Source organism: Manacus candei, unplaced genomic scaffold (assembly GCF_025592945.1).
Source record: "Manacus candei isolate 608988 ecotype Guabito, Panama unplaced genomic scaffold, ASM2559294v1 h1tg000043l, whole genome shotgun sequence".
NCBI lineage: Eukaryota > Metazoa > Chordata > Aves > Passeriformes > Pipridae > Manacus > Manacus candei.
The window spans coordinates 8,275,728-8,302,985 of NW_026138091.1; the positions used below are offsets into that span (position 1 = coordinate 8,275,728).

At 35.5% G+C, this 27,258-nt stretch overlaps 1 long non-coding RNA gene and 1 pseudogene across 1 annotated transcript in view; one reads left to right on the top strand and one right to left on the bottom strand.

Annotated features, from left to right (window-relative positions):
* Positions 1-27,258, top strand: part of LOC127474706 (uncharacterized) — a 460,005-nt gene that overhangs the window by 179,286 nt on the left and 253,461 nt on the right. The window lies entirely within an intron of this gene.
* LOC127474687 (myeloid leukemia factor 1-like) lies at positions 19,479-20,407 on the bottom strand (annotated as a pseudogene).

The window sequence follows — 27,258 nt, forward strand, 5'->3', positions numbered from 1 at the left end:
GACCCTCACAGGTCCTTCATAACCAACAATTCTGTAGTTTGATCATTCTTTGAGTGCAAGAGAGAATAGATTTGCCAGGACATATATAAAAACTTCAGTACATATGTATTTGGGAAGTAGTTCTTTATTGTATGGGAAATTTCAAGTATGAGAAAGTATTTGAGTTCAGTCATCTGTCTTTGATTACTTTAACTTGCTCACTAGGTACTTCTTGTTCACTAGGTCCTTCTAATGAGAAGTACCTTTAGGAGTGAGAATTTAAGATAAGTAGGAATGAACATTCGTATTATCTGAGCAAAATGAGCAAGCTCATTTTGTTAAGCTTTACACTTGAGTGTGTTATTTGTGACACTGCATAGCGATTTCAACGGGAATGCAGGTGCCTAAGAGGGAGCAATATTTTTAGACACTGCTGATTTGTATTCTCTGCAACTTTCTTTGCCTTTGAAGACAGAAACATAAATGGCTTAAAGAAAGGAATTCATAAGGAAAGAGATTTGTTTATTTCAGTTTGGCTTTAGGATGCAATTTCATGTTGTGACACTCTTAATGTATTGAGTTCTGTGTAGTTTTGAGAGCTTTTTAGAAGGTAATTATAAAACCATTTTTGGGTAATTAATCTCTTTATTAGATTTTAACTGTAATCATGAGACTACACAGCATATTTTCTGCACTAAAATTTTCTTTTCATTGTAGAAACATGACATTTACCAGCTTGACTGGAAAAGTTTAGTGTAAACCTTCTTTCAGCAGTGAGCTTGAAAGATGTTTGCTTTGCTGTGTCCTAAAGCATAGATGGCATGATACTCTTGAGTGTTTCAAATTCTAGTAAGGAATGAAAACATTCTGTTGACACCAGCATATCTTGTCTACTGATACCACTTGTTCTTTTTTTTTTATATGCTAGCATAAGAAATTAACACTAACAAGTAGCATAATTTATGATTAGGAAAGCATTAGAACAACAAGCTACAATGGCAATGTACAAGAAAGCTCAGGAGCATAAAAGGTCTTCACCTCACTAACATAAAAACTAATTTAAAAAAAGGCTGAGTAAACATTCTTTTTTCATTAATTAAATGAATTATGATTATGAATTCAGACTTATATTTCCTCTCTGATAATTTAGTGAAGAGGAGGGGTTCGTATAACCTGAATCTTGAATTGAATGTGCACTGTGCTGGAATCAGAATAGCAGTGAGACTCATTCTGAAGACAAGCTTTAGCCGTTCCACAGAAAACTCCTCTGTCATTCTTACCATAGGGAAGTACCTGCTCAGCTAGAGCAATACAGATCTTCAAATATTTTTGTACTCAGCAAAATCTGGAGATGTATTATTAAGGGCAAAACCATTGGGTCCTGACCCTGACCTGAACATAAATGTTTTGCTAGTATATAACATGGCCACTTCCTCAGTGTACAACTAGGATTAATTAAATGGGCATTCATACTCCTTAAGAGGAACAATCACCTTCTTATGCAGGGGCACACTGTGAACCTTTACTCACTGTGATGTACTTTCTAACATTATTGACTTCTGTGAATAATTGCAGAGGTAAAGGTTCCTTGCTCCAGCATTTAAGTTATGTTAATTGCCTTTAGTTTCACTTTTGCCTATTGGAACTGAGATCTCAAATACCATAGAGAGAATGTTTTATGATTGGCCTTTACTCTGTTGTAGTTGCTTAAAAATGATCCTTTTAAGGAGAAGCATATATCCTTTATTTTACTACAAAATATCCCTGTCAGGTAATTATAACAAATATGCAGAAAACAAGGACCAAGTTTATGAAGGAGAATCATTTATATACCTGGAGAAATACTAACACTAAAAACCTATTATTTTAAGTGCTGAACCTTAACTCTAGTCAGATTTACAGAATAACAGGTAAATTCACATGTCTTTGACAGCTTTTACATGAAAACCTTTCTTCATGGTTTGTAAGCAACCTGGTGTGGAAATCATAACTTTAGCTTCCTTTGAGCTTTATTGATAAATTTAAAAATGTTTTAAAAATTCCATTTTTATGACCTAAACTCAGAAACTGTTTATGAAAACAACTTCCCAGATTTTTACTTTAAGTACATTTGTGAAGCTTCAATTTAACTACATTTTTGCTGGAAAAAACACTGACTCTGGTGCCTAAAGTGTTTTTTTTTTTCATCTGTTAATTGTCTAAAATGTCTAAATTTGTGTGTTTGATAATCTAGACAATTATTTCTAGTATTTCAGTTTGGTATTTCTGAGGATATGTTCCATAGTGTGGGAAACATACTTATTTTCTTCAAGGACCTATTTCCATGGTATTATGCACTGTGGTACAAAGAAACATTTGTGAATGAACTTACTTAATTTAGTAAGTAGTTAGTCGAAAGGTACATTGGGTATGTTCCCTTATCAGAGATATTTTTGGCGTGAGCTTTACAGAAGAATCCTTCTGAAACTGAGGTGACTGTGACAAAATGACATAATAAAAGCTAAAGATTTCTAGTTGGATTTTACTCGAAAGTCTCAAGAGGATTCAATAGCTGACTTACTAACAACAGCAAACTTCCTTAGCATCTAGTGACTAGCTGGCATCTGGCTGGTAAATGTGTATGTAGGTATTAAGAAATCCTCCATAGAGTGTCTGTAGAAAAGACTTGTAAACTTGATGCATAACAAGACAATTTAGCAGACTGGAAAAAGATTAAAAATAATTAAGTGACATCTGTGTAAAATAGTAATTACTGTCAAAGAATCAGCGTGGCTCTGTGAAGAAAATTCCTACTTTACAGAATTCTTGGTTGGTTTTGCTTGGTTTTTTATTTTAAGAGATCGGGAAATTTGATTTAATTCATATACTTGTATTTCAGACAGGTTTTTGCTAAATTCCATGATCAGAGGCTTTTAGGAAACTTGAACAGAACTAATGGAGGAATTAGGAAATGTGCCTGCTTCTGTAAATGATTGAGGAAAAGATAACGAAGGAGTAAACTGTTGGATCTTTTGAAGAAGGCATGTGACAAATTGAATTTGGGGATTAGCAATAGTGTATGTTCCCATACCTCATCATGGGTGGCATTTTGTACATATGTTTAACACAAAGTACTTACTCCACACAGTCACATACCTCAAGTGGAGTCATTCTTTTCATATGTACTGACTTTTCTGAGGACAAGGAACAAGCAACCACTCTTTGCTCATTCTGTTGTCATTAAAGAGATTACTCTTTAATGTGGTGGGAATGCTGTCTTCAGATTGCGCCTCAATCTGGACTTCAGAAATTTTATACTGTCCATTTGGCTCTGAAAAACAAGCCATATAGATATGCAATCCTCTCTACCACTTGCATAGCATGCTCAGGCTGGTTGTGGACATACAGAGAAGGTTACAACAATTTGAAAACATATCACTACGATATGTTATCTTTCTACTGAGGGAAATTTAAGCATGTATAAATCCAAGTTAGAACACACATGTAAGCATAGCAAACTGTATTAAACCAGGTAATGGACATGATCTTATAGTTTAATTCACATCATCCCTACAGGGACCTGTAATCAACATGGCAAAAATATGCTGAATTGGTCATCAGGTTAAATTTATACCTGTATTTAAGAATTGTCTAACACTGGATAGCAATCTGAATTTGGGTACCATTTTAGGGTACTATCTGTGAAGTTGACTAGAAATCATTAATCCATTTCATTAATCATTAATCCATCTTTGAATGTTGTAAAGAATCATTATGATTCAAGAGGTCTTGAAAAACAAGAGGGTGAACTTGTCTGGTGCCATCTCAAAATAAAGTGAGGGTGAGTGTGCGTTGTTGTTTCCATTCAAATTGCAATTATCATCTGAAATTAAATATCCAGACTGTAGCAGCTTCTAAGAAAGACTGAGATTTTAAAAAGTACTGACACTCTAATGAGAGTAGTTGTAAGTATAAACGAGCATTAATATTACATTTTTCTCTTAACAGAGAAGAGTGTGAAATGTTTTCTTTTGTTAATATTTTCATTTTCTTTTTACTTCTCCTGCAGCGTCAAAGTTGAACTATTTATGGCAAAATAACTGTGATGCTGCAGTGTGATGTCTAAACTACCATTGACCTAAGTCAGTAAGTCCGCTGATCAAAGCAGAGAATCATGAGAACAACATTCATACAACCAGGAGGAAGATAGTCATCTTCAGCAAAGCTTACCAGCTTGGTTTCAGCAATATGCCAGTGCGATAATACTTGTTCCTTGTCCTCAGAAAGGGAGATATTGACCATGGTTTTCTGCCATTAAATTTGATCAGGATGGTAGAAGAAATTTAACTGTATTTCAATTGCACATGCAGAGAATGATTAAACAATCAAAACACAATGCTGTCCTCTCTAATTACTTCAGTGTACAGTTTAGACCCACTTGTCCAGAAGCTGGAGACAAGTCTTCAATGTTTTCAATATAACAGTTTCATTATAGATGACAGACTTTCCTTGCAACAGTTCTAGGTAAAAGGTCAGTCTTTATTGACATTCCACTTTAGCATATATGGGATGTTATGTTTATTTTCCATTGAGCATAAAAAGAAGTGTATCAGCATCTCTCTATATGCACTGATGTATAGTCACTGTTTGTAAAGATCAAAGTTCTAGAACTGACCTCTGCCCTTGTTCTTGAGAAAAGAATCATGGCATAAATTAAGTCACTGCACAGATCTCAGACCAGAATTATCTCACTTTGCTGTACATGTGTTGTTAGCATTTTACTTTGTACTTTGCCAAGAACTATATTTGCCATTTAATCTTGAGCTCTAATCTCAGATCTGTCAGATGCTTTTTATGTGTAATGCAACTGTATCTAAAATTAGATTTCTAAATGTGTACTATACATTCTGATTCACAAGTACAGACATAGTCCAGTACTTATGATCATTTGCCCTCCATTTTTCCCACATTCCTCCAAATATAATGTATGCTGTTCCTTGTTAATGAAGTAAATTGATGAAATAACTACATTACAAGAAAAAAATATGTTCGATGAATGTTGAATGCATTGTTGTGATGCCATCATAAACCTATTTCTCATACCTATTGCTTTGTTTTATGAGAGAAGGGTCAATATTAAAGACTCCCTAAAGGAATGTAAATAAATATTACTGGAGAATTGTTAGTTAATCCTCGTGAAAGTGCAATGTTGTCTCCTCCTTTTACAGTTACTTAGATGATAAAAATATTTCAAGCTCTTCTCATCTTAACTTGAATAAATGACTAGCCCTAGAGGATTCAGTAAGTGAAAATGCTCCTTTGAAGACTGAACCATACCATAATGAAATATATATGTTTAGCCAAATAATTTAAAATACTAACAATAAAAAATTAACAAACATTTTGCATTCCCTTATCACTAAGTTCTCTGATCTTTCTCTTAATTTCTCAGGTTTATCCAAAATTCCATGAGGGTAAAGAAAAATGTAGTATCTTTTATTTTCTCAAGAGAAACATAAAGTTTTACATCTGCTATCTCCTGAAAAACTCACACTATTATACTCCACTGTTATACAGTGTATTATGTAGTACAAATAATGAGAATATTTTATTATATGTGACCATTTGACATGCTTGTTCATAATATTCCCTTCAGGAAGGAAAATTTTAGCCATTTCTCTCTTCTGAAGAGTTTGTGTCTGGATAGAAATTATGGCATAGCCCATCCTCCAGTATATCAAGAAAAGTGAGTGTGGGGTAAATGCACCCAAGTGTTGTGATGCTTGACTTCAATGTGCTTTTCTGCAAAAAGTACCTGCAGAGTGTCTTAAAGGAGTTATATCTCTGAAAGGGAAATTCACAAAAAACTGCAACCTGAATAGAAATCCATAAATGCTGGTCAATGGGAAGAGAAAGGAGGAATTTATTGGTGACAGCGTATTCCAGTAGGTGGGATGGTATTAAATTAAATTCATGTTTTTCTATATGCTTCTGGGACTAAGCTACTTAATGTTATAGTTAGGGATTAGAGGATTGATTCTCTTGGAGAGATATGTGATAGGATATGAATATCTTAATGGCAGCCTGCAACTTTGCTATCAAGAGATACATCTGGAGAAGCAGGAGTCCCCTTCAAGTTTTGTTCCATGAATAATGTCTACATGATCTAACAGTGAGTTGTAGATTAAAACTGCAGGAGATCTTGGCTTACCAAACTGTTTTCCTACTAGCTTACTAATATGCAGGAAAACACTGTAACTATTAAGTTTGCTATTGAAAAATGCAAGACAGTTTCAGAAGAAATGTATATAGATTTTCTATTGGATGGAGACTGTGAATAAAACACAAGAATTAATGTAGAGTACTTTCTACACTGTAAGAAAAGATACAGATATGGAACAACACAGAAGTTTGAATGACACATGTAATCACTGAAGGCAAAAGAATCCTAATGAGATTGTAGAGATACCTGAGAGGAATTTATGCTCTAAAAGGGAACTCCTAGCAGAGAGACACAACAAACCATTATACAAAATGATACAGAGGTGGAAAATTATGTAAATCAGTGGAATGTATAGCAAAGAGGTAGGAAAAGGAGTAAAGAAAGAAATATACAGTAATTTAACCTTGATATTCACAAACCCCATTTTGTTCTGGAAAACAAATAGTGAAATAAATTAAAAAAGAGCACAATGAACTCAGGAGAACAACTGACCATGAGCTGAATATTTAAAGGAAGGAAGTTGAGGAGTAAGAGAGCAAGTAACTACGCTGTCTTCATTTCAGCTAGATGTCTGAGTCTTAGATAAATTAAATAGAATAATATACTGCCCTCTGCACATTAGCAAAATGATGTCTCAGTAATACTGCTGGATATCTGAAAGAAAATATTTGCAATATGAGTGAAGGACTCAAACAAAAATACCTGATATGATTAAAACCCACTTCTGGACCAAAAAAGGCATTTTGTGCTAGAGGCAATATGAGTGACCTTCACAGAGATGCTTATGTTACTTAGAAGAAGGAGAGTGATATGAGACTTGTTTCGGTACTTATACCAATGTTGTAGAGGAAAGAATTTTGTCTTCTTCAAAGAATACAGCAAACATTTCTCAGACAATAGCTTAGCATCTTTGCTTTCAACAGACTCCCTGTAAGGAGAAGTTCTACATGTTGTTACAGAACTTATAAAACCAACAGTATCAGCATGGCAATTTAAAGGTGCTGAGGGAAAGAGGTAGAAGTATATTATGTGAATGAACAAAACCATGAATGTCGTATCTAATACACAGTGTAAAGGAGTATATAGAAAATTTCTCAAGCATTAGGGTTAGAGAGCTAAGACACTAAAGAATTTGCACATGAAAGTAGAAGTATAGTAAAGAAAACTAACTATGGTATTAAATAATATAAATTAAGATTCTAATGTTGGAAAAAATAACCATAATCCAGATGCAAAATTTCTATATATGGATTTTTTCTGATAGCAAAATCTATATATGAAGTAGACATTTAACAAAAGGCAGAAAATTAGATTTACATACCAGAAACTTAGATGTCAGTGAGATGCAGAAGAAAATGGGATAGTGTTGCTGAAGTTGCAAGGGTGAGGATAAGAACTCCTTTATCATTTAGACCTGGGTATTTGCTAAGTGCTGTCAGGAATAACTGACAAATTAAAATACTAGTTAACAATAATCAGCATAATGAAACAGAAACGGAGACCATGAGAAAGGAAACATGTTTACTAAAGAGAAAATGCTCAATTTCTTATGCATGAATAGGATAAACAGTTTCACCATAAAAAGAAGCTGGATTGATGAGTACCAAAATTGATGGTATACCCTCTCTTCATACACTAACTTAGTTTTAAGAGTTTACCCAAAAGGATTGACTTTCATTTACAACATGAAAATACATAGCCTCAAATTCATCCTGGAAGTTACTATGAAGATGCAATTTATCCTTTTCAAAATACAGCAGAATTTTTCATCATTGGTGTATTGGTTCTTGAATTTTTAGTAAACTCTGTCATAAATGAGATAATTAGTATAAGTTTGAGGTGAAAAAGATCTACAATAGTGCCTCTATCTATCTTTCCAACTCAGAATTGTTTTTGTATTCTCGTGCATGCCGTCCGGTGCAAAATAAATGATCCCATAGTGGGGATTTGAACTCTTCCTTTGAAAAGATGTCTTCTGGACATTTCGGGGGTTTTTTAATGGTATTTAGCTCAGATTTTCTACATTCAGTTTCATTTGACACTCTAGGATAACTTAGTGGCACTAACATTTGCACCAGTCCTAGAAATCCCCCAGTTTTAGAAATCCCATAAAGTAACATCCAACAGATAAGAGGAGATGCAGAGGAAGAGAAAGGAAAATATTCTTTGTGATTATCTGTTATCTGCAGTCTCAGAGAATTAATGATGACGGATTTCTTTGAAACTGCTGAGAACCAGCACTAGTTGCTTTTATCCCATATTTTGACTGCAGACCTCTGGATCAGCAAATATCATCTGAAGTTGCAAATTCTACCTTATGCCTTTGCAGAAAAGCATGTGGCATAAGCCATGAAATAAAATGTAATACTCTAAGGATTATAAGATCTAAGGATGAGAATACATTCTCTTTCACAAGAGTATTAATATTCTGGAACATAGTGAGAGATCTATGCACTTAGAGTAAAAACCTGATCTAAGCAATTGCACACTTTAAGGTAGGTTATTAAAGCCTTTTTTGTCCTTAAGATAACCCTTTTAATCTGTTTTCTTTTTCTTCAATAGTGCTAGGATTTTTGAACATGAAGTCAAGAGGTTTTAAGTGCCTTGTCATGCCATCAGGCCTCAATAAAAAGTGTCAAAATATGAGTGTAATTTTTACTGAAAATGGCAGCAAATTTTTTTAAAATACCTATTTTTCTCGGTTGTCTTGGTGTTGGAAATAGTATGAAAATTTGCTCAGATAAGGAGAGAGTTTATGAACTATATATATTTTATATAATATAACTTTTTAATTTGCATTGCCTTACTGGGTAATAAGTCAAGTTCAGGAGAGGCAGGTCATAGGCTATATTTATTATGATTTAACATACATGCATGAGAAACATACTTTGAATTGGCACATGGTCCCATTCTGGATTGAATTTTTTCATGACAGATGATTTTTCCCCCGCAGTGTTTTACAGTAACATTAAATTTGTTCATTTCATACCAGGTGCTAATGACAGAAGCAAGCAGTGAAGTTCAGATCCTCTTGGGGGTATTTCTAGTAGAATTGAACTGTGGCTTCTGCCTTCAACCATGATGCTATTTCTATTCCAGGGAAATTAAAATTCCCCAGCCCCCTTCTACATGTGCTCAGTGGTACTTTGGAAAAAATCCAAATAGGTATCTAAGCCCCTAATCTGAAATATATTTGTTATTTTGTAGTGCAATTGGATGCTAGTAGAATGGGGCATGATTGTGGCTTACAGGAATGCACTGTTCCAAAACACATAGCATGCAGTGTTCCTCATGTAGCTCTGACAGCGAAAATCAGTCCAAATTTCTTGTAGTATCAACTTTTGAAAACTTGGGACCAACTTTAAGAAAAGGCTGGAAATCATGTTTAGGTGTTTGGTCGTTCAGACAGGTGGAAAATGCTCAAATACTATTTCTAACTTTCCTGGTTGAATTGACATGTATTCCAGTGCATCATGTCAAGTCCTTTCGTAGCACATTGTCTAAACGAATGTGACTGATGCTATGCCTCAGAAATAAAAGTAACTGACAGTGCCTAATCTAATGCATGAAAACGTGACTTTCAGAAGATGTACTTTGAGATATATGACATGCAATATTTTCATATAACCTTTCATTTAATTTCTGTTGACCTGACTGCAGACTTTTCTCAGAGATTTGTCCCTCATGACAATGCATTTGGTGTCACTCCTTTTCAGAAACCTCTTTTAATTTCCACAGTCTTTAAAACAGGATTTTAATGTTTTTCCCTCTTGCAATCACCCTAACAGTATATCTATGAATATTTCAGAAATGCAGAAGTGGAATTATTTTTTTTCCTTTGGAATTATAAAAGTTTGGATGTGATAAATTATGCTCATATAAACATCAAGATATCTGGACAGTTTTCTTTCATGCATACTTGTAAGGTGTTACATCTTTAAAGAGTTCTTTAAAAATCTTAGAGAATGTGGTAAATCAATTCATAAGCTGTAAAAGCTTTCTAATGATTTGGCTGTAAAGGGAAACTGAATGAAAAGAGTCTTGGATAATATATTTGATTGAACTGTATTATCCTTATCTATTATCTTCTAAATATTTTATAATGTTGAAAACATGTTTTAAACTATGTACTGTCACAACATAAAGTTTTCCATAGGTATCTTATTCATAAAATGAGCTAAACACACAAATATTTTCTTCATTCTTTGTCCTTAAGTTTAGTTTTTGACAGAAGATGATCAATGCAACTTATTGTTTGAAAGTTTTTTATTCAGGATTTTATAACTATGAATAATAAAATTCAAAATTATAGAAAAGGTTTCCAGTAAGTAATGACCAAAACATTAATATAGATTTTGGACTTTAGTATAAGCTTTTGATTCTGGACATCAGATAACATCAAGAAACTCATACCTTTCCATGGTGACAGCATGTTATTTTGGCAGTTGCACTGAAATACTGCATTTGAGCACTAAGAGGAAACCTTTGGTTGCTTTGTTGATCTTCCTAAGAGATTTTTTTTGCTGCATTGCTATTATCTGGTTTTGTACATTAGTTAGACCTAAACCTTGTAAAATATCACCATGAAGGTCAAAAATAACTCTGTTATGAATTTAAAAGAAGTGTTTGAAGGGAGGATTAGAGATTTGCAAACATAAAGTTCTGTCTCATGCAAATCCCATGGGGATTCTCAACTGCTGACTCCTTATCTTAACATATAACATAATAACCAATTACTGTCAAAGTTACCAGACCCATCAGACTCCAATTGCATTAACCTTATGCACTGGTTCAAGGGAAATGCAATGAATCCACCGCTAAATTAATTACTAATTTTAAAGTTATCATTGAATAATATGATTCCAAAATTGACATAAATCATGTGGTTAAGTATCAAATTAGGTTTCAAGAAAGGCAAAGGAGTGGCAAGTCCTATTCAAAGGATTTCATTATATTCATTTGCTCAGAGCACTGAGAGGTCATAATTTTAACCTTATACGGTCCAAACCATATTAAAATTATTCATGTCACCAAAGGCCAGCAATAATTCCTTTAATTCCATGGCACATTAATGACCAGCAACGAATGAACCCCTTAAGTGTTCCATTTATTGTCTTAAATATGAAAATATTTTAGAGATTAGAGGGGAAATGTTTGAATTAATTAACTGAACTGATGCTCAAGGGAACTGGTACAAGCTTTTCAGACAAAGGCTGAGAATTTACAATAATGACATTTCTTTCATGGTTATAAAATATAATACCAGAGGGACTTTGGGGCACTCTTAACATTTTAGCTGATGTTCGTTGAGGACTTGAGTTTCCTCTGAAAGCATCAATTATAACATGAAAGGCATCACATTAAAATAGCCAGAGGCCCACAGATTTCACCACTGAAATGGGATCGAATGACTGACATAATGAAAATTCAGAATGTAAATGGAGGATCATTTATAAAAAAATGCTTTTTTCCAGAAAGGTAATGTGCAAAAGGCAAGAAACAGTAGTGTGTTGAACAAGGTTAACAACCAAACTGTGTCGAATTGGACTAAATTTTTTCCCTTTTTTTTATGATATCTATTAAGAGAAATCCCTTGGTTTATAAATGCAATTCTGCATCTTCATTCTTTACAGTGGCCCAAGGATCACAGTGGATGCTTTGAATTAGTTTGAGGTTCTAACTCATGTGTATTGTCACCGCTTTTCAACACAGAATCATAATATTGTTTCTTCCTTGGTTTCAAAGTCCTAATAAACATATATATATGTCAGAGGTTTCACCCATAAATGAGTTAGGAAAAAAGTTAAAAAGCTAAGGCAGAGAGTGCCTATGTTAAGATGAAGCACAAATTAAAATACCAAGCAAGCGATTTGCAGGGATTTTTAATTTTTATTCTTACTCAGCTGAAGGGACTTCATGGTTTCTCATTCGTGCCACTCTGGGAGTCTGGTTTATCTAAAAAGAACAGTACAAAAGTATGACAGGAATACCAGATATCTGAAAGACATTGGTACCTAATTAAAGGGTTCTGTGGCTTGCACCTGCATCCTTGAGGGACCAGAGTTTAAAAACATACTCCTGTTTGTTTTTTTTTCCTGGAAGAACCAAACTCAGTTTCCTCTTCCACTTAAAAAGGCTCTTCTGCCCTGGGCAGAGCAGTCTGTTGGGTTGCAGTGGAAGTCTGTAGGGGCATAGCAGCCTTTCCTAAAACTAGAACACTATGTTAGGGGAAGTTGGGGATTATTTTTGTTTGTTTTCGATAATCAACATCCACTTACATTGATTGGTATTGATTGTACCATATAGAGGTTGTTGTACTTAAGAAGGGAAAAAAAATAAAAATATTCCAGATTGGCAAAGTATTTCCCCATTGGGAAGAAATATATTGCATATATGTTTCCACAATGCAAAGAAACACTCCATAGTGCCTTACAAAAATTTCCTCTCCTTCCACATGCTCTGCTATGTGACATTACTCACTTTGCTAAACTGTTAATATACTTGGTGTTTTTTTAAAATATGTAAGCATTTCACCAAGTGAATTAAGTGAAGATATCTCTGACAAGTATGCCTTCATCCTTTTCAGGTTGTATTTATGAACAAAGTAGTCTATCTTTTCTGTTTGCAAACACATTATGAGTATTTTATAGAAACTCCCCATTTTTCATTTCTTACGCAACTTTGGCTTTGGCTGTGATTCTTACTATGTTTTATTAATTTTGATGAAACTTTAGGTTTTCCCAGGGGCCATCTAAAGTTAACTAACTCCTTATTCCTCTTCTCTGAAGAGCAAAACTTGAATGTTCTATCCAGATCCATCTATCAAAGTGTACTGAGACTTAGGCTTGTCTCAGATACCTAACTTAAGCCTAAAAACTTGAATGTGGAAGTCTAAAATTAAACATTCTGCACTTAAAAAATCTTCACTTGGGTTCTGACTTTTCAGGTTCGAAGTTTCTAATTATCTATTTATTTGATGACGTTAACTTCTGTAACTACTTAGAAAAACAGCAAAACCCTCTTCTTAGTCATTGAACAAATGCTTTAGAATTTTTAAGATTTTTAGCTTTTTGTGGATTTTAATGTGGCTGTAGTTTTCTTTCACTTTAGACCGTTACTTTCTCACAGTTTGTGTGTCACATTCCTAAAGCTTCTTTTTAACCGTCTTTTAACCATCTTTTCAAGGTAATAGATATTTAGCAAGAACATTCCTTTGGATTTTGTTGGGATGTGCACCTGGACCAGAACAACAAGAGTTATGGTAGACAAAACAAGATAGAAGGCCTAAGACTGTTGGAGGGACTCCAGTGGGGCAGTTCTGATGATGGTACCAGGGTAAAAGGGGTCTTAGGATTGAATGTCCCTATTAGATACGATAATTAGTAAATGATATAACCATGTAAGAATTCTGTATGTGAGTGTGCAACTTTCATACTCTATGGCCAGAAGGTCTGCATTAAAAGAGCTGTTCTCTATCTTATCTAATTTGCCTGGAGATTCTTTTTCTCCCAAAGATTTTGGACATCAATACCAACAGACTCCTGACAGTGTTGCTAGGGGTAGTAGCTGCACCACACTCTGTGCTGCATGCTGCAATGTAGTATAACACTGTGTGCAAGAATTATGTTTGAATAAATACCCTACAATAATTTAAAGACAGTTCATTCTATTCATCTGAAACAACACTGAACTGGGAAGTGCAGAGGAACTTGACATGGCTGCTCTAGCTAGGCAGAAACAGAAAATACTGCTCGTCTATCATTCCTATATCACCTATTTGAGATAGTCATGTGTGCATTTATCTCTTTGATTCATCTTACATTACCAAATAAAAAAGTGTGTAAACCTAAACTCTAAATTTCTGGTCCAGCATGACCTATTAGATAAAAATGTAAATGCAACGACCTCTTATACTGCATATATGTATCAAGTAATGTGGTCTTCCATCACAAAATATGTAATGGTTATCTGTACAAATAAAGAAGATAAATCTTTAAGTATATGTCGATGAGGTAATGATGTGTAAGCATTTGAAAGCTGATGCAGATGTATTTCTATACAATGTATGTTTTCTGGAAAAAAAAACCAACACAAATCCATATATTGACCTGCCTCCCTTTATTTCACTGGGTGATAGGTTTAGCTTTGCTTTTAACATTATGACATATTTCAAGGCTTGAAAACTTTGTGGGAACCTGCTGAGTCTGTTGTTAGTCATTCAGTTCTAATAGTTTTAAAGTTATTTTAAAGTTTATTTTTATCAATACGTCTTTTACAATATGTCTTAAAGAGTAAAGCAAAAACCGATAGTCTTGAAAAAACGCTGAAAGTGCCTTCCTTTCTAGCTGTCCATTCATTAAATTTTTGATAGGATCATTGAATGGTTTGAATTTGAGGGGTTAGAAGAGACCTATAGTGATCATCTCGCCCAGTTCCCTTAACATAGGCAGAAACATATTTTGCTTGATCAAGTTGCTCAAAACCCCATCCAAGATGACTTCCAAAGATGGGACATCTTTAAATTCCCAATGACTTTTCACCAACTCGATAAAAATATAAAAGATTCAGGTATTCAACCTCTCTGGACAACTTGTTCCAACTTTTTTCCACCCTCATCTTGAAGAATTTCTTCCTTATGTCCAATTTTAATTTACTCTCAGTTTAAAAACGTTGGCCTTGTCACTAAATACCTTGGTAAAAAGTCTATCTCCTTCTTTCTTATAAGCTCCTTTTATATGTTGAAAGGCCACTATTAGAAGCCTTCTCCTCTTCAGGCTGAACAACTTAGATCTCACAGTTTGTCTTCGTAGGAGAGATGCTCCTGCCTTCTGACCATTTTTGTGGTCCTCCTCTGGACCTGCTCTGGCAGGTCCACATCTTGTACAGGGCTCAGAGCTGATACAGTGCTCCACGTGTGATCTCATGAGAGCATAGAAGAGGACGAAAATCACTTCCTTCAGTCTACTGACCATGAGGCCCAGCATACTATTTGTTATTTTGGGCTGCAAGCACACATTGTCAGCTCATGTCCAGTTTTCACCAACCAATATCCAAAAGTGCTTCGCAGGGCAGTTGCTCTTAGTTTGTCCAGTGGTTTGTCCTGATACTGGGGTTACACTGACCCAGACGCAGGACCTTGCACTTGGCCTCGTTGAATTTTATGGAGTTCAAATGGACCTACTCCTCCAACCTGTCAGGGACACTGGATGGTATCGCTTCCCACTAATAAAAAAGAGAAAAAAAAAAGTGACATAAAACATCTCAGCAGAAAGGGAGAAGTAGTTGTCCAAAAAACTATCGTGTTTGTGTGGGCAAATCTTGGAAGGCAGAGATACAGATAAGCCCTATGGGGAGAAATTATATAGAATTTTCTAATATAAGCAATATTTAGTTATTTAATTTGATTTAATTTCTGAAGTATTACCTGAAATACATACCCTTTTTAAAGACTCAGAATTTTTATGTATACAAGGAAGAACAAATTTGGATATAATTTCCTTGTTTGACTCTTGTAAAGAATTATCCAAATATGACATGGAAGAATATACTGAAAAAAAATTGAATTCTATGTAAGTATGATTCTATAAGGATTAGAGAAAGTTCTTCCCAATCCTCCCCCCTTCCAAAGAAAAAAGTGTAAGAATTCCAACTAAGAAGTGTAGCTCGATAAGATCAATATTTACTATGAGCAGTTTGCTGTGAAGAACTCAGAATAAAAAAGCAGAAAGTCAGATACAGATATATGGATCTTGAAAGTGAAAGTGTCCTGGCTCAATTTCATCTGAATAACTTACCCATAGTACAACTTTTCAGAAATGGGGGGAGGGCGGGGAGGGGAACCAAACTAAAAGACTCCAAATCATCATGGTATTTCCGTGTCAATTTAGTATTTCCCTGAAAACTCCTGGTTCTTGTTCTGAACTGAACATTTTTTTTCCTCCTTACTCTCCACAAGGATTCTGGATTTTATTTTTAACAGTGGAAAATAAGCCTTTTGATCAACTTTTCCTCATATTATCATTACTGATATTGAAAATAATATAATATTCATTCTGTGAATCTGTCTTTCAGATTTACAGGTTGAATTGTGTTTCATAACAGTCTGAAGTATCAGATACAAATCATAAGAGATACATCACAATAACATTTAAGCCAGCTACAGACAAACTCCATGCATACGCAGTACTGCACTACAGAGTTTGGTAAGTTACTCTTGAGTAAATGCACTCTCCCAAAAGCAATGGAAAAACAGCACTAGTCTGGGTCATGTGTAACAGAGACAACCACCATCCAAGTTTGTGACAGGTCTATGTGAATTCACAGCACTTGTGACCAGCCTGTTATCTTTTCTTGGTCGTGTGTTGAGCAGAGATCACCAAATGTCCTGAACTGTGTCCTGATTTTGTGATGTGAAAAAGAGGAATTTAGAATTTCAGTGTTGGCTGGTCTACCTGGAATGGTCTTTCAAATGATGTTTCCAAAGGGTAAAGCCTTCAATACTCATATAGTCAAAAATGTAATTACATGATACGTTTAAAAAGGCACTTTGCAGTGACAGTTCAGAAGACAAAATAATGTAAAAACTTGAAGACTGTACAAAAGGTCCTGTTCTGCACTTCAGACATTTTCTTTTACTCTCACCTTTCTCTATTCCAGATGCCAATTTCTTGTGCTCTTGGTTTGATCCATTCCTCTTTAAACAGGGAAATTCCCTCTTGCAAGGCAGCACTGGCCAATGAGGCCAGCAGTGCCTCATTAGTATTTTCTGCTGCTAGCTCCTGAAGCTGGACTAAGCTTGGTTTCTACCACTCTCAGACCAGAAGAAAGTCCAGTCTCTTCTGAATTTAAAGGAAAGTCAGCTAAAAACCGAATAAAAACTTTACAATAAAGTTAGCTTCTCTGTGCTAACAGGGTGACTGAGAAAGCATATGAAATGCACTGGAGAAGTGTCAACAGCATACAATTTCTACCACAAAGAGCTCAATGCATTGTCATTGGAGTTTTCATGATGACTAGTTTCTAGTGACTAGTATATCCCAGGGAGCTATCTAGTTTAGTCTAATTTACACTGAAAAATGAATAATATGAAAGAATAGATATATAATAAAAATAAGTGCAAATACTTCATCTCTGTAAATAACATAAATTCTCCAATATAAGGTGGAAGCAAAGAAGAACATCCCAATTTTTTGTCATTCCATATGGTGTCTTTAGTTATTTATAGAAGAAGCATTCTATCAGACATCTGCTCCTATTATCCTCCAGATATTAAGTTTTTCCATCTTTTTTTCTCTATATTTCAGAAAACTGAAATATAAATTATTAATTTAGCATTGCTTGCATAGTCAAAGTCATTGACTGTGGATCGTTATGAATATGATAGCTGTATCCACTCACATACTAAATGGTGAGGAATACTGCTGATCATGTATGCACAGTGCTTTGCCGTGATGAGTTTAAATTGGGAATATATTTTGATGAGATGATTGAACCTATTTGTAAGATACAATTTCAGAAATGAAAACACTTGATTGCAAGACAGGGAAAGGAAGAGAGAATTCAGAATTAAACAGAAGAGACCATCATCTGTAACAATTAAACTTTTCATAGTAAATAGTAGTCAGTAAAGAAATTAAAGCAATAATTAATATATCATCATCATTATACTGACTAATTTATCAATATGAACATTAAATATTTATACACATTTGTATTTGTGTACATTAACAATTTAATTATTCTCTTACTTCAGTCTCTATGAAAAACTGCTGATATATATCCATAGTAATAAGGGATGCACTGTTATATACTGAGTACATTACCCTCCAACAAAATGCTGAGCAAGGAGCTCTTTCTACCCCATGAACTTTATACTATCATCAAGATTTTGTTGGTCTCATATTTCAGTCCCGTGGTCCTTGAAACTTTGAATATCTATGAATACAATATTGAAATTCCTTATGATTACCACACAGGTATTACCCCTGAAATTTGGCATTCTTTTGATTTCACAATAACTTTTCATCAACTAGATAAAACCATATTCATACAAGATTCAGGTTTGATACATAAATAAATGATTACACCTCTTTTTGGAATTTTCTTTGCAAAAGATTTTTAAGACTTCGTTTTTTACCTCATTTTATTTTTTTTTTAACCTTGTCTTTTCATTGTTATTTAGGACAGTGAAATTTTGAGTTTCTTTTTAGGGATAAAAATATTGTTATTTCACTTCTGCCACAGTGTTACTCATATTGCTTTGAAACAAAAGTCAAGTAAACATTTAAGAGACCAGAGAAAGAAGTACCCTCAGACGAATATATTTCTGCCTTCATTCTTTTTAGTAACAGGAAGTACTATTTTCAAAAGCTGATATGATAAAATTTGTAATTCAAAAAATCCTTTTATTATCAAATATTAACAGATTTTTAAGACTGTGGTGTGTTGACCGTGGCTAAATGCTACATGCCCACCAAGCCATTCTATCACTTCCCTCCTCCACAGGATGGGGGCCAGGGGGAGAAAAAATAAGGTGGGAAAAAACCCTTGCAGATCAAGATAAAGGTAGCTTACTAAAGCAAAAATGAGGGTCATGTGCATACGAGCAAAGGAAAAAAATCAAAAGATTTATTTTATACTTCCCATCAGCAAGCGATGTTGCCACCTGTTTGGAAGCTGGGCTTTGGCACAAGTAGTTGTTGCTACAGAAGGTAAATGTAAATAATGCTCTCCCCCCATTCTCCCCTTGCCATTTTCTTCCTTTCTCTTAGTTTTTATACCTGAGAAGGTCATATGGTATGGAATATCCCTTTGGTCAGTTTGGGTCGGCTGTCTTGGTTATGTCCGCTCCCAGGATTTGGACCAGCCCCATCCTACTTGTGAGGGGGGAATATTGGAGAGACAGAGCTGATACTGTGCCAGCACTGCTCAGCTGTAGTCAGAGCGCTGGTGTGTTATCTGTGGGAGTGCACAGCTGGTCTGTTGGCTCTAATGTATTTGAATTCCTATTACGTATCACCTAAAAATTATTTCAGCTACACAAACTGAAGAGAATTTATTTTCTGTGCAACTTATAGAGTGGGGAAAAGTAGCTGCACTGCCAGGCTTGATAAAGTGTGAGACCGGTGCAGTTGTAGCTGAAAAACTTTGCAAATCAATTCTTTTTTAAATAGAATTGGTGATAATCCATAAAGTGCTTTCAGGCAGAAAGTGGTTGGGGTTTTAGTTCACTGAAAGGAGAGGGTTTAACTGAGCAGCTGAAGGTTGAGGAACATTCAGGAGGAACAAAGGCACAACACAGAGATTGGTCACGTATCCTGTGCATTTGTATGGACATGAGCACCATTATCTGCTCTGGAGAAACTCCATCTCAGGGGAATGGGGCCACTTATTTCCTGCTGCTTTTGTTGAGGGGGACATGTGTTCCTTTCACACTGAGAGACTCCAAGGAATCTTTGGGCACTCTGGAATCTCCAGTTCCAAGTAGCTTCTCTCTTCTTGATCCATTCTCCTTGTAATTGATACTTCTGTATTTTGGAGCTTCTAAAGAGCTTCTAGTTCTGGCTTGAACTTCAAGACCTTCTTCTGCTACTCCTCATCAAAGCTCTGGGCCTCATTTTCATCCAGGTTGATGAATTCTTGGTTCATCTCCTCATCCCCAATCTTGCAGTTCTTGGAGTTTTTGATAACATGAGCCCAATCCTGGATGTGATGGCCAACGGCCATTTGTTCCAGGCCACCTTCAGAGTCCTTAAGTGCTTTTCTTGTCTCCTTAACACCTCCGAGGGCTGTGTGAATCTGGGCCAAGGCTTGGAAAACCTTTGGAGGTTCATCCTCCACTTTGGAGTAAGTCATCATGGAGGAGGAGCTGAACGTGTGTCCATCGGGGTACGTGGACAGGTCATCAAATTTCCTGTACATTTCCAGCATACTGTTCCTCATGTTTGACATCATCCTGTCCATGGCAGAAAATGGATCCCCAAAATCTGCATCTCTGCGGTTCCCCCGAGGAGCCAGCCGGGAGTCTGGGCGCGCTCTCCACTGCAGCGCTCTGTCTGCTCTGTCCCTGCCCTCCGGCAGGCTCGGCAACGGCTCCCTCCCGAAGAGCTCTGAGAAGCTCCTCATCATCTGCCTCATGGGTTTGTGGTGGGCAGCAAAGGGATTACTGAAGAAGGGATCCTCCTCAAAGCACCTGCCAAGCCCCCTGAACATGGCGACGGGGGACTCATTCAAGACTACATTAAGTGTAGCCTTAAAAAACACTGTTTATATGATAAAATAGCATTAATAAGTTGAGAGTAATGTTTGTTTGGCCAGAAAGCCTTTACATCATATTTAATCTTCCTGCAGTTTCCCCAGATTATTTAATTTTAATGAAATAATGTGTTTAATAATGTTGAAAAATAATCACCAGCACTTTTGTTGAGCTCTGACAAAGGGAAGGACAATTACTTGTTGTTTCTTGAAGTGGTCTCTTCCTGTTCTTAGAGGAAATATTAGTGACAATAAGTTCATGTGATCAATTATTAGTAGCATTAATTGGGGTTATTCAACAGTGAAGGCAAGGGGGGGTCAAGGGATACTTTGACACCCTTAGAGCACAATCCAGGAGCTCATTTTCCATCCACTGAAGACAACATGGCTTTTGCAATTAATTTAATAGACAATATAAGGCTGTGGATGCATTTTCCAGGTATGTCACTCAAATTTCCTGGTGATTAAGAGCAGTAAAGTTTTCCAAGTTGGAACTTCAGCAGGAATGTTGGAGAGATGCTGCTGTTCAACGGAAAATTCACCTGACAGCTTGGATTTCTGTCTGAGATTAAAAAAAAAACATGATACAGATGTAATAATAAAACAAGCACATCCTTTGGTTTGGAAATTACAGCGGGAAGGGGTGAATATTCCTTGTGGATCACTTTGTTATGCCAAGACTGTTCCTTCTTCAGGATTGTGTACATGACTTCCTTATCTCAAGGATACACTCGAAAGTTTGCAAAGTCGAGATCCTCATCCAAGGGGGCTAGGGAGCCAACAGACCAGCTATATTCTGCTCTGAACTAGACTGCTTGTGTCTTTCTTGACTGTCACAACAGCGACAGTTATCAGCACCTTTTTAGCACAGCCCTGTGAGAGCTGCTGTGGGGAAAATTATCTGCATCTTAGGCAGAACTAATAAAAAGAGCAGAACTAATAAAAAATCATCATCTGTAAGTATAAAAAACAATGAGTATGATAACTTTCCTGCAATATATTATTCTGAAATAAGAACATCTGCCCTACTAGGGCTCCTTAAAGAGTAAAATACTGTTCTCGTGTTATACCAGCATGAATCTGGAATGTTGCAGTGAAATATGGCAAAGTTTGGTTTTTGTACACACAAGGTAGGGCGTAACAGTTTTCATAGAGACTACTGTAGGTTTGTTGATAAAACATGGAAAAACAGTTTTCAAATTTCTCATTTTTAATCTGTCTTTAAGACTCTTGTGACTGTGGAGTATCACAGTAACACAGTTTAGACTGAAAATCTATTTTGACTGTTGGTAGGGTTGATTGAATACATTTAAATTTCCAAGATACTGCTGTAATGCTATTAATGCAGTGAGCCATGTTTTGATCCAGCTATGTTCATCCAGTTTCTGCATACGTGACACTGATTGTATTTTAAGACTGAAAATAAAAAAATAAATTAAAGAACTCCATTACTCCGAGAACTTACCACATAAAAAAAGATGTACATCTTGTACAGGAAAACTAAGACCTAGAAATATATGTAACAGAGACGGCAATAAAATAAAAGAAAACAAACAAAAAAACCCCACAAAACCCCAAACTGTATACTTTGATTATACGTTTCTCACCTGGTTGCAGGAAGAATTACTATTCTTGTTATCCAAACCAGATTTCATAAGAGAGGGATTCATAACTGGAAGTTAGATGTCTGAAGTCTGCCCTCCACACAGCTGTGTGGCAGCTTGATCCCAACCTACTAAAGTGTACTCTATAAGAAGTGATGTGATGTTTAACAGATCATATGGCTCAGACAAGTCTTCTTGTCTTTCCAGTGTTGGATTTTAAATATTAATTTCGCATGTATTATTCAAGTCTTTAATAGGCATATGTCAGATTCTGTCTGCGATACAGAGTTTTTCTATTCTCTGACTGGGAGGTATCCCTGTGCACATAAGCAATGGAAGTACCATGTATCTCCTGAGATTCAAAATTTGAACTGTTGTGCAAAACATGTCATTTTAACAGCACCACTACATTACCTTGCCTAATTTTCAGAATGAAAAAGTCGTTACTTTTAGCTTTTAAAGTACTTAAATAGATCTTGCCTGTGACAATCATATTTTTTTTATTTTATAGTTCTATAGTTTTTCTGGTTTATAGCTCTTCTGATTTCAATTTTTGTTTTAGCATTTTGCTTGCTTCAAGATAGAGAAATTTGATGGAAAAGGAATAAATGTTTTTCACACTCCTTTTCCTTCTGCTTGCCACAGAAAATAGATACAAAAAAAGTGATCTAAATAGCAAGAATGAAGGGCTCACATTCAGTTTTATGCACCTAACAACCAGTGTACGCAAAATCTTACAATGTTATGTAAAAAACCACTTTCAAATTATATATGTCTTCCGCATTTCCTTTCTTGAGAACAAACAAACAAAATCACAGTGATTACAGAATTTCTGGTATAAATTAGTTTGAATACAGACTTAACCCATCTACTGAGATCCAGTTCTGTCATAAAGGTGTAAATGTATGAAAGATTGAACTGAATTTAAATTTTCTCCAATATGGTCTTTATCCCCTACTTGTACAGAATGAATTAATACATTTTAAAACCATCAATCTCTGAATGAATTATTTTGGACACAGTAATTGTTTTTTTCCCAAATGAAACAAAAATTAAGCTTCATGACCTGAATAACACTGTTTCTATCATCAAGCTTGCGTATATATTTGTATACATACATATGTATATATATGTAATCAGCAAAATTGCTTCATACTTTCTTCAGATTTTATATCCATTGATATATACAAACTCTGTTTCCAACCAGGGGAGGCTGATGTGAGAAAAAGAAATCAGAAAGCTTCCTGTTGCTGATATTTCTTCCATATGATACCATTACCCACTTCAGGAACTCAAGATGTGAAGACTCTGGGGCCAATTGTGTTGGATCTGCAGTACCACTGAAATGTACCAAATAATTCTGTTGATGTTGGACACAAAAAAAAAAAGGAAAGACAATAATTTGCAGATGTTCCTCGTCACAGCACTACCTGCAGACTTGAGAGATCAAAAGTAATTCATGTCGTTCAATCTAAAACACAAAGGAAAAATATTATTCAGATTTTTACATAGTCACTTCCAGCGTAAAACCACACTTTTACCCAAATGGTGATCCAAGGGAGATGTGAAAATACTGTGCCTGGGTCTTGAAGGTGCTAACTATTTGTTCTGGATTTACCTAATATGAAATATTCAAATAAATTAGCTTGACAGTAATGCATGCAGGGATCTTCTGTAGTTATGGTAGTTAAGCCATTAAAGTACTTCACTGGAGCAGAGCCGTTGTAGTTTAACAGATTTCAGAATACATATTTTAAATTTTTACAGGTAAACCAGTATATGTTGAGAAATATATATTGCACATACTGGTATTTTTGTAATAAGTTAAATTGAATACTGCATGTCATCTTTAAAGACACATGATTAAAAGTGATGGAAATGCCTTTTCTCTATTTAATATAACTATTTTTTAATGCAGTTAATGAAGATCATGTTAAAGATCTTCATTTTAGTGTACCTTCCATGTAGATTTTCAATGCTCTTTTTTCCTTAAACATTCATTTATTGTGATTTAGAGGTTGCAGCAGAAATTGCACAGATCCATTTTGAGAATAATTAGTCTGTTTTTTAATCCTGCATCTTTCCAAAAGACAGAAATAATGCTTAGGTTTTTTCTAAGTTAATCCAATTACATTCTGGCAAATTTTCTGAAGATAAAGAGTCAAGCTATTATTTAAAATGCTTTGTATTGCTATTTTCAGGAAACCTGAATAACAGTTTTAGTCCCTGTTACAGCAGTGCAGCTAAAATGATGCTTGCTGGAATGCAGCTTTGAATGTCACCTAAAAGCAGAAAACTGGTGTTAGAGTTTCATCTGTGGTTAATTTTTCATTTAAAGTCCAGCACTCCCACAAGTCTACATTTCATAGCAGCTGCCATTTGTTGGAATTAAAAACAAGGAAATCAGACCACTAATATTTGAAGATGGAACCTAATGGAAATCGAACCATCCCACAAAATCTATTTGGTGCTTATTTATAGAGTTGGCCACAAATTTATTGACACTTAGGAAAAAAAGATTTTCTCACTGCCCGCAAATGGAAACAGAATGAGTATCTGGCAGTCCAACCACATAGCTCTAGTTGCAACTGTATTTTGAACATGCTAGATTAAGGCATTAATTTATAATAACACCTTATACTTCCTAAATAATCTAGTTAGAACTTGGGAAAAAGTAGGCTTAGTGTTTGTTTTCTCACTTGCCTGATTTGGCAAGATTGAAAATCTGCCAGGTGTGACTTGCTTGCCAGGATCTTGGGGCATTCAGTACTTACCAAGCTGAAGCTGGCATTTACTTTGTGAATCAATAAACAATTGACCAGCTGGCTAGTAGTCAAAAAAGACCACTGTCCTACTTGATAAAAAATAACTCATATCCATTTAAATCTGGATTGTTTTATTCTCTATTAATTCTGTGTGGATTTGTAGCTTTTTAAATTAATGGAAAATACGTGAGTGGTAAAATCCTGGTTCAAGCTGTGTGATAGGAACTCTGTCGCTGATTTTAGTGGGCTCAGAATTTCTTATGTATTATACATGGGGATTTGTATTTCATAGGATATATTTCCAACTACTCTGGCCCAGAACATCCTGCCTGGCTGCTGGAGTCCAGCCCACTGCCCCAGGAACTGGGGACATCTGGCCAGGTTTAGGGATGTGACTGTTGTATTCCTGTTTTCAGGTCTAACCAGTAACAAACATGAACATGTATCCCAGAAACACACAGATGGTCACAGGTGCACTTGCATCTTATAGAAAGGCAGCATTTTTTACTGTAGAGGTAGGCACTGAAGCACTGAGAGATTTTGGTACTTGTCCTGCATTGGTCACAGTCACAGGACATGGACCATGGACTTCAGCAACTCTCAGGGCATAGAAGATTTAGCCTGTTGTGCTCCAGCAAAAAACCTCAGATCTTCAATGAGGTAGTCCAGTGACCTCACTATACCATACCTCCCTCCTCTCACAAGGTTGTCTTGATTACACATTCGCATGTCACCATAGTCCTCATCTTTATTTTCCATCTTACAAAGTACTACCATTGTTCTTTTTCTCTGTCAGACATTACTCTGGTTACTGTCTCTAAGTTACAACTATAAGTCCCACTGCAATCTTCAAAATAAGTTTCAGTTAGGAATAATAATGGGTTTTTGTATTTTGTTATGCTAATGCTACAGTTTTGTAGTGTTTTATACATTTTTTTTTCATCATGAGAAGTCAGAATGATCCCTTTATTTCAGCCTCTTTCATCCACATTCCTATTTCTGGGGAAGAAGGAGAGTAGGAATTTCTTTACCTGGGTTTTAGAGCTGCATGAAACTACTCTCTTGTTATTAATGTAGATCAATACCTCTTGACCTGTTTAGCGTTGTCTATGCTTGATAATGTTTTTACATTGCAGATCTGTGGTACTGCACATTGCTGGGTTCTGCTCTGTCCTGTTGTATATCTTCTTTTGAACCTCAATTAGTCATTTTAATGCTGAGCACGAAAACCTAAGTTCACTCAGAATCCTCTTCTCTGTAAATAAATAACATTAGTTGTGTTTTTTTTTCCTCAACAGTGCTCAAATGTCAAGCATTCATGAACAAGGATTCTTTCACAGTGGACTCTTACATTTTAGAATTATAGCTTCAATTCAGAGTTAGAGAGCTTCCTTGCCATGGCAAGCTAGATGATTCAGGATGTCCAATGGAAAATTATAGCCATTCATCAACTAGGGCTAGGGAGTCATCCTACATTATAAAACCTTCAGTTTCTGGATGATTGTAAAGTACAGAAGACAGAAATACTCCCATTGTACTCCTAAGGACTTCTTCATTCACAGGAAAGAAAAACAGGGATACTGATCTTTCTTTCTTACTTTCTTTCTTCGTTTCTTTCTCTCTTTCTCTTTCCTCTCCCTCCTCATCTTTTTCTCATTTTTTTCATTTTTTCCCTTTTATTTTTTTCCCTTTGAAACCACAATCTCCCAGAATATGTTAATCATAGGAATGTGTCAAACATATTCCAGATTATAGTCCATGCTTGTTCAGTGCCTGTTTAATTTCTGAAGAATTTGAGAGTTACGATATATATAGGCTTCCAAATGTCTAGGAAGATTGCAAGATGTGCTCTCTCTACTAAGTGCTTTGGACAGAGATGGAAGAGAGAGTTGGCTGTAGATCTTTCCTAGTAGGAGGATGAAAAACCATTTGTTTCACTGCAGGACAATGAAAGAGATTTCCTATAACTTGCAATAAAACATAGTTTCAACAGTCATCCTACACAATGTGAGATGATTGTTGTTATCTTTGCTAACTCTTTTTGTGTTAAATATATTTCTTTGGATTCCTTGTATTTATGGGGAAGATTATACAGATAAATGGGAAAGGAGACTTTAATGAATAGAGTCTAAGAGCAGCTACTTTTAGCCTTTGTCAGTCTGTTAGCCACTTGGACTATTTATGAAAAAGTGTTTTAAGCAACTAGAATGCTATTCAGATAGCACTGTGTGCAGAAATGAAAGGATTTGTGCCGTGCACTGAGCAGGACCTCAAGTACTTACCCAGTGTGAAAGTAGAATTCTCAAACTAAAATCAATAGAGTAGGAGATATGGACTTAGATTAGTTATGTACCTGAGACTTGCACCTGCTGCGAGCACGTAATTTACTACATCTTCTTTAGTGCCATAATCTTCTTGAGCTAGGGCACATATCCACAGTACAGGAATGTAGGAG